Source organism: Stegodyphus dumicola, chromosome 3, assembly GCF_044657685.1.
Source record: "Stegodyphus dumicola isolate Sdum_Otavi_A_Nest chromosome 3, ASM4465768v1".
NCBI classification, from domain to species: Eukaryota; Metazoa; Arthropoda; class Arachnida; order Araneae; family Eresidae; genus Stegodyphus; species Stegodyphus dumicola.
In genome coordinates, this window is record NC_140770.1 from 43722423 (window position 1) to 43731058 (window position 8636).

At 35.8% G+C, this 8636-nt stretch overlaps 1 protein-coding gene across 3 annotated transcripts in view; it reads right to left on the bottom strand.

Moving 5' to 3' along the window:
• Positions 1-4506, bottom strand: part of LOC118189396 (transmembrane channel-like protein 5) — a 202763-nt gene extending 198257 nt beyond the window's left edge. For all 3 annotated transcript variants that reach the window (XM_085812818.1, XM_085812819.1, XM_085812817.1), the window contains exon 1: positions 4370-4506. The gene's annotated coding sequence lies outside the window, so the exon portion shown is untranslated. The remainder of the gene's footprint in view (positions 1-4369) is intronic.
• Between the last annotated feature and the right edge of the window lie 4130 nt (positions 4507-8636).

The window sequence follows — 8636 nt, forward strand, 5'->3', positions numbered from 1 at the left end:
GGGAAAGTAAGGCTTGACAGGAAAGATAGTTTAAACTTAAAATAAATGTTAGTTAAAATAAATATAAACCCTACAACTTTTAAAACATGATTTAATCTTCTTGGGATGGATTCGACTAATTTTTTTGCGATTTCTGGAGTGATTTTAACCCATTCTTCTTGAAGCACCGATTTTAATTGTTGTTTTGAAGAAATGGTGTGTTTGCGAAATTCTTCCCTGGGTTTTATCCACACCAAGATTCTACCGTCAGAATAAATTTATTAAATTTACTCTCATCAGCAAATATAACTTCATTCCAGTAATCAGAATTCTTATTTATTTTGAATTTTGCGAAAGCCAGTCTGAGGTTTCTATTATTTTCACTCACGAAGAATTTTTTCCTGGCTGCGCTACCGTGATATCCAGCAGATCGAATTACTCTTCCAATAGTCTCAGGATTAACAATTACTCCATATAATGCTTGTAAATCAGCAACAACTTTAGGAGCACTCATTCTTGGATTTTTTTTTAATATTTCGAACGATAATTCGCTTTATTCCATTGGATAGCTTTGATGGTCGGGCAGGTCTTCTTTTATCTTAAATCATATGATTCTTTTTACATCGTTTAATGATATTGAAAACTGTTGAATGACTCAGGTTAACTGTTTCAGCAGTTTCTCTAATAGAATTTCCACGTTCAATATGCAAATTAATAACTAATTTTCGAATTTCAGGCAAAGTTTCTTTTCGTTTAGCATTCATAGCTGCACAGAGATAAAAAACACACACATTCCAAAACAAACTGGAGAGAAATACTGCAGACGATTTTATAAATTATTGCCAATTGCTTTTGAGTAAAAATAAAAAACCCCAAAAATATTTTTATTGCTTACTTCAGACGATTTTTGTTGCATAGCACGTAGTAGTATCTAATGCTGTCCCATCACTTATGGGAACCATTTTTTGCTCCGTTCTAAACAATTGTATTTTTATTAAATTAATATTTTGAGAAAATGTATGTTATGTAATAATTGTTACTAAATTTAAGTATGAAACACACCCACAAAAAATTTTTACATGTTTTTTAAATTTATTTTATTACAGTTTCCTTTTGTAAAGCACAAGTGTTCCATCACTTTTGTGAGACACTGTATTATCAAAGAACTCATATTATCAAGTGCGATTACGATTGCATACACTACGTATGATAATAAAGAGGTAAAAGTTACACAACGATCCGTATTCGCTCGAAAAACATCAAAGCTCGGTGTCCATGTACACATCCATCTACTTCCACCTTAAAAATATCAGAGAATTGCACAACCTCGGCATTGCGCACTACCTTGGCTCTGCCCATGTAGACATCGATCTATTTTCACTTAAAAAAACATCCTTTTGCCCATGTACACATCGATCTATTTTCACTTAAAAAAACATCCTAGAATTGCACAAACTAGGCACCGCGCACTACATTGGCTTTGCCCATGTACACATCGATCTATTTTCTATTAAAAAAACATCCTAGAATTGCCCAAACTAGGCACCGCGCACTACATTGGCTTTGCCCATGTACACATCGATCTATTTTCACTTAAGAAACATCCTAGAATTGCACAAACTAGGTACCGCGCACAACCTCGGCATTGCGCACTACATTGGCTCTGCCCATGTACACATCGATCTATTTTCACTTAAAAAAACATCCTAGAATTGCACAAACTAGGCACCGCGCACAACCTCGGCATTGCGCACTACATTGGCTCTCCCCATGTACACATCGATCTATTTCCACTTAAAAAAGCATCCTAGAATTGCAGAAACTAGGCACCGCTCACAACCTCGGCATTGCGCACTACATTGGCTCTGCCCATGTACACATCGATCTATTTCCACTTAAAAAACATCCTAGAATTGTACAAACTAGCCACCGCGCACAACCTCGGCATTGCGAGCAAAACAGTAATAATGTTTGATGCTATGTATATTTTTTTAATGCTATGTGTAATTTTTAGTGCTATGTATAATCTTCATGCTATGTATGTATGTATGTACAGTATGTCTTTAGTATGTGACACGGACAGATACGCAGCATAGGTTAAGCCAAGTTCACCAATAACGATTTGTAGTGAAGTCCGGACACCTTACTAACTCAATGTACTAAATTTCATGCAGTGCACTTAACCCATTACTACCGATGGAACATTACACAATCAGAGCAATTGTAATTACACGCGCGTATGGATAATACTCAGCTCAGTACAGCACTTACATCTTTTCATGTAGCAGACAACGTCTGCAAAGGTGCCATTGTAACAACCATTACTGTGAATCGATAACTTCTGACTTAGACTCAATAAATGCCGCTGGTTTGCGGGGCTCGCCCTGGCAGTGGCGGAAGTAGATAGTAGATAATTTCTACAGGTCAGGCACTATTCCGATTGGTTATACCTGAGGCCGGAAGCCTGGTCTGTAGTGCTCTGCCCATGTACACATCGATCTATTTTCACTTAAAAAAACATCCTAGAATTGCACAAACTAGGCATCGCGCACAACCTCGGCATTGCTCACTGCATTGGCTTTGCCCATGTATATAGCGATCTCTTTTCACTTAAAAATCAGAAATTGAATAAACTCTGCATTGCTCATATACTAAGAAATCTGCTTTCACTTAAAAGAAATCGGAGAATTGCAGAAATTCGCGCATAAGCAACTCCACTGATTCGTGTTGTAAAATAAATAAATAAATAAATAAATAAATTCTAGAAAAATTGAGCTTACTACAGGCGAATCAAAATCCTAGCCTAATTGATTTCTCAGCCGTACATTTCTTGCAAATACTACCATTCGATGACTTTTTCTGACTAACTAACCAGCATGGTATCTTAATTTTTCACAGAAAACGTTATCCTTCAATAATGGACAATCCATCAAACATCCTCTAAAAAGTTCATACTCTATTGTTAATTCATACATAAAATATCTGTTCCCAAAATTTTACGCTTGTTTGAAAACTCCCACCTTAAATTTTCCTTTATAATCTCCTGATACTTAATTACAACATCACTAACAGCAGTTTTAGAGCAAGCAATAACTAAACGCAAAAATATCACCTCAAGTAGCCAAAAAAATATATACAAAATAGTATTCACGGTATCTGAGCTTTAAACAATCGCCAATAACAGTGTTACGAATTGTGTATTTAAGATATTAATTTTAGTAGAATTCTAATTTAAAATGTTGTATTTCCTCCTGCAACGCAGCGTGAGACAAATTTTAAGAGAAATCTATACCGGAAAAGTAAGAATACAGGGCACGTGCATTAAACTTTGAGTAAACGGATATGTCGGTAATTTGTATTGAAATTGAATAAATGTAACTGACTACTAAATTAGCTGTAACCGTAATTCCATCCTCTTGTTTACATTGCGTTTGGCGAATAGTATGGGTTACCAGATCATATCATTTATCGCCGCTCTTGGCGATATTTTTTTTTTTTTTTTGTTTAAAATTCCGGGTGGGCTATAGTAAAGCTGTGCCCTGTTCTAAAAAGTACTGATTATTTTCAGATGTTCTCAAGATTACTTATTCTTCCATTTGTTTTTGTAAATAATGCACATAACTATTTATCCAAGACATTTTATTTTATCTAAGACTTATTTTTCTTTTCGAACTGTACTCCCGAATTTCTGTAAAGATTTGAAATTATTTCTCATTTTCGATTTGGCCTTTAGGCGGCTTTCCGCTTCATCCCTTCTATTCCAATTGTCTTCTGCATTATTTTCACGACGTTCTGGCTATAGCTGAAAGGTTGATGCCAGACTGGCAATTACGATATTGGTAATGGTAGGTAGTCATTTAAGGAAAGATTTAGACCTAATCGCGTGCAATTATACGTCATATTTTTTTCCTACTTTGATCTACTTTACTTTAAATCTTGACAGGTTTTGGTGATCTATCAAATCTAAAGTAAATTAAGTAGCACATCAGCCATCAGAAATCAAGTCAAGCGCCCGCACGATATCTAATCACGTGATATCAAACAGCAAATATCGCTTTCACTATAAGCGTTTTTAAATAAAATGCCATGTTCTGCAATGAACTATGCTTGTTAACTTTATAAAAATTTGTGTATGTCTATTGCACATATTTTAACATTACGTCAGTGATTAAAAACATTTTTGTAACAGCATGAAAATTAAACATGATGTTTAAATTTCATGAAAGGGATTGATATAAGTTAATTAAAATAAGGATTGTCTATTTAAAACAGCAAAAATTTTAAAAGACAGAATTTAACATTTAAAATGCGTATAAAGGAAACACAATCCTCCGAAATATTATAAGATGATTAGAACTATTAGCAAAATTATTTTAAGCAGTTTACTCACTGTAGCTGTTCAGTTATCCTCTATAACTTCGCAAACTTAACATTCTGATCTGCTGCTTTATCCTTAGCTGAAAGAACCTGAAGTTTCGAAACATCTATGTTTGGTTTCATAAATGCATACAAAAGCTCAAATACTTTATCAGTTGCATTATCACGTAACTAAGTGAAGTTATCTCTGTTTTAATCTCGTTGTCACTCTTTCACTTTCGTGTTGCAGTTTAAAAATGACAAGGTATCAGTCGCAGAAATAGCCTAATTAAAATGAAGAGTTAATGAATCGCATTTTCAATGCTAAGGCTTTGTAATACAAAAAGTACATTTCCTACATGGATATATTGTTACGAATTAAGTATTTAGATAGGCAATTTTAGTATAATTATAATTAAAGCAGCGCCATGCAAAGCAGCGCCAGACAAATTTTAAAAGAAAGTTATGCCGGAAAAGTAAAAATACAGGGGCACGAGCATTTAATATTGAGTAAATGGATATCTCGATAATTTATAATTAAACTGAATAAATGTAATTGACCACTGTGTTAGGTGTAACCGTAATTACACACTTATTTTGCTTTCCAGAAATCTGGAAAAATAGAAAGTGCTACAAATATCTTGCCCCGGTTGAAATCTATAAAAAGGGAGGGGGGAGAGGAAGCGTTTTAGACAGTTGCTTAGCTACTGTTGTTGCGAGTTGTTTAGTTCCGAGTGAACTGAGATATCAGATTTAGCTTTCGCTTTAGATGCGCTTCGCATTGCGCCGTATTTAACGTTTTTAGCCGTTTGAAGTACTTATTATATTGCCTGATATTGCAAACACTTGCATGAATATCTCTGAGGAAAATTCCAGAATTCTGATATATTTCTTCTGATAAGAATACATTTTATTAACCTATTATCGGACTTATGCATTTAATCTATTGCGAACCCGCATGCACGCAACACGTTTTTGTATCAGAAGTGGGATTGAATGCCAGTGAAAAGAGAGACGGAGGGATAATTAAGGCAGTTGGTGGCAGCCTTTGTTACACTGAAAGCAGACGTGAAAGCTGGCCAAGAACCCGTTAAAGAAAAGATGGTAGCTCGTAAAGAGTCCATCAAAGAAAAGATAAAATCGAGCCAAAAGGAAATGAAAAGGGATACTACTGCCATAATAGAGAGCATATTTGAAGCTATGGAAGACAGAATAGACACGGTTGAAAGCAGACTTGGAGGAACTGAAGGAAGAGTTTCAGCCGCCCAAGAACGAATTGAACAACAAATTGGACATAAGGCTTCTGCTGCCGTCGCCAAAGAAGTTGATATCTTTAAAGAAATGAATAGCGACATCAGGAAGCAGTTCTGGTGGTTTTAAACGTTTACCAAAGCCGTCTCGTCGCCGCTTCTCTAAGAGCAGGCGCTGCGGATTTTCTTCAAACTCTTCTTGAAAACCAGAGACTAGATTTCGAAGCTCTATCCGGCGCTTTGGCGAGAAACATCGCACTTCTAAAGCATCGTGGTACAAAATATCGTCGTCGAAAATAAAGCTGTTAAAAAACTTCGTAGTTTAAAAACATCGTCATCGAACATATCGTGGTAAAAAATAAAACACTACAAATCATCGTATGACGATAACATCGCCCACATGGCGTTTTTTAAGTTTTAAAAGCTGTAAATGCATTTTCGCATAATGATTTGGAAGCGCAAGAAGGAAAGAGGGATATTTTTACTTTCATATTTCATATTTTTGAATGAGCTAATAATTTTTTGGCTGAAAAAGTAAGAAGAAAACTTAAGCAGTTAAAAATTTAAAATGAGTAGAAAATTAATGCAACTTGTAGCGCTTAATAGAATTTTACATTTACATAGTTACTTATTAAAAGTCATTAATAAATTAACCTTTTTTATAAAGTTTTATTCATAATTTTTCATGAAAAATACAATCTAAAAATGTTTAGAAAAAGGAAGATAAATAACTGCATGAGGTTACCTTTATAAAAATAACTTAGTTAACTATTAAATTACATTATTTCACGGTTAACATTTCTTGCGCTTCCAAATCTTTATGCGAATATGCGTTTACATCTTTTAAAATCTGGAACTGAGGATGAGGCAACATATGGAAACAGAGATTTATCAGCAGCCAGAGATGAGCTCCAGCTATTGGATGGGAGTTTTGACAGTGATGAGGAGTTGTATATTGTATAAACTTTGATTTCAATAACTTCATGCAATAATTTTTTTCCTATTAAATTGTAATCCAGCAGGCAGTGCAAGTTTGAAAGCCAAGCTCAATTTATGATCGATATGCTTCACATCATGCAATGATCGAAAGAACAAATGAAACGAGATACGACTAGTCCAAATTAAAAAAAAAAAAGCACTGAGCCGAGTAACAGAGGGGATATATATATAGATATATTTGTATACTTTTGGTGTGGCCAATTGCAACTAAAATGAGAGGTGCTCATCTATATGTTATTGCAATCCTATATACAAAATTTCAACGTTCTATTCTTTTGAGGCTACTCGTTTTTGAGTTATATGAGATACATACATAGGTATGTACGTAGGTACAGACGCCACGTAAAAATCTCTTCAGAATCCATTTTAAAGTAGTTCTACATTTCGTTAGGAGAAAAAGAGTCCTTTATTCTGTCCTTACGTACAGATGTCAAGCAAAACCATAGTTAAATTGCTTTCGATTGCGGTCAAAATGAATATTTTCGTTGAAATATGACATTCGAAGTTTTTCGCTATTATAATACGTACTTCCTTTTTATTTCGTACAAAGACGTAAAAGTAAGGATATTTTTTGGTCTAAGATGGTGCCAAATAAATCAAAACCTGTACCATTCTTTTGTTTCTAGTTATAAATGATTCGCCGTAACGAGATAATTGTTATAAATTGCCGAAATATGTGAAATGTGCCTAATGCAGATCTGTACTTTTTTAATTTCTTATAACGCCCAGAAAAATACACAAGTACACAATAATACAAACCGACAATAATAAAATTTATCAGCTATTGCGTCGTCTAGCCTCCCATTAGCGGATACAAAAGTCTCATCCAGAGAAAGCTATGTCTGTTTGCAAATGGGGGATGTGCATATCTTTGGCTTTCATACAAAAGGGATGAATGGGGGAGCACAGAACATTTAAACCAAAACTGTGTTTAGTGGAACAATGAGTAATTAAAAAACGCATTATAAAAACAGCATTCGGCCTTGGGGTATCAGAAATGAATTTTTAATTCACGAACTAAGGCTGGTTGAAATTCTGGAAATAAAATCTTACGAAAATAGTTTTGATGTACGTGTGAGTAACACGTGCATACGAAAATATCCCTAACATTAACTAGGAAAGCCGAAATCTTAGTTCAGATAGACATGTTACAATTAATAATCAAATTTAATAAGGAAAAGTAACAGTTGCCGGGTACATTATAACGGCTTAAGAAATTCAGAGCACAGTACAGATGCGAGCACACAAGATTACATATCTCGGCGAAAACAGAGACGCACACATTTGTTGAAGTAGTTCCACTTGACTGCCGGGGAAAAATCTTCTCTCTCCGTCAGCCTGTAGGTTTGCCAAACGGGTTTACTGTTTCGCCAATTGGCGCTTTTCTGTACAGTTTTTAAGTCCGTATCGCCTGTTTGGCGCTGCCGCTGCATACTCCCTCCGCAGTGTCAACGAAATGTGACATACCGATGCGGGGGTCGGATTATTCGTCCAGAACAGGTGATACAATTGTCCGAAGTTTTTTTCACACTCTTGGAAGCAACTTGAGAAGAGTCCATGGTTACAAAAGCGGGTTTCAGTCTATCTATGGAGATCGTTTGCTTAGTCCCTTTTATTTCGAGATCAAACGTTTTATCTCGTCTTTCTAGCACCTTAAATGGTCCATCATAAGAAGTTTGAAGTGGTTTTCTAACTCCGTCGTGTCGAACAAACACATATGTGGACTTGTGAAGGTGTGGATGAATGAAACATGTTCGCTGGCCGTGGCTAGAAGTCGTGGTCGGGCGGACACTGGCAAAGTGAGATTTTAAATCCTCCAGAAACTGTTTGGGGGACGCATCCGGAGGTGTCGGATTGAAAAATTCTCCTGGGAGCCGGATAGTCTTTCCATACACCAGTTCAGAAGTGGTTGCTCCTATGTCCTCTTTGAGAGCGGCGCGGAAACCCATCAGCAGCGTTGGAAGGGCAGCCACCCAGTCACTGGGATCGTGCGCTTTTAAGGCAGCTTTCAAAGGACGGTGGAATTCCTCGATCAGTCCATTCGCCTGTGGG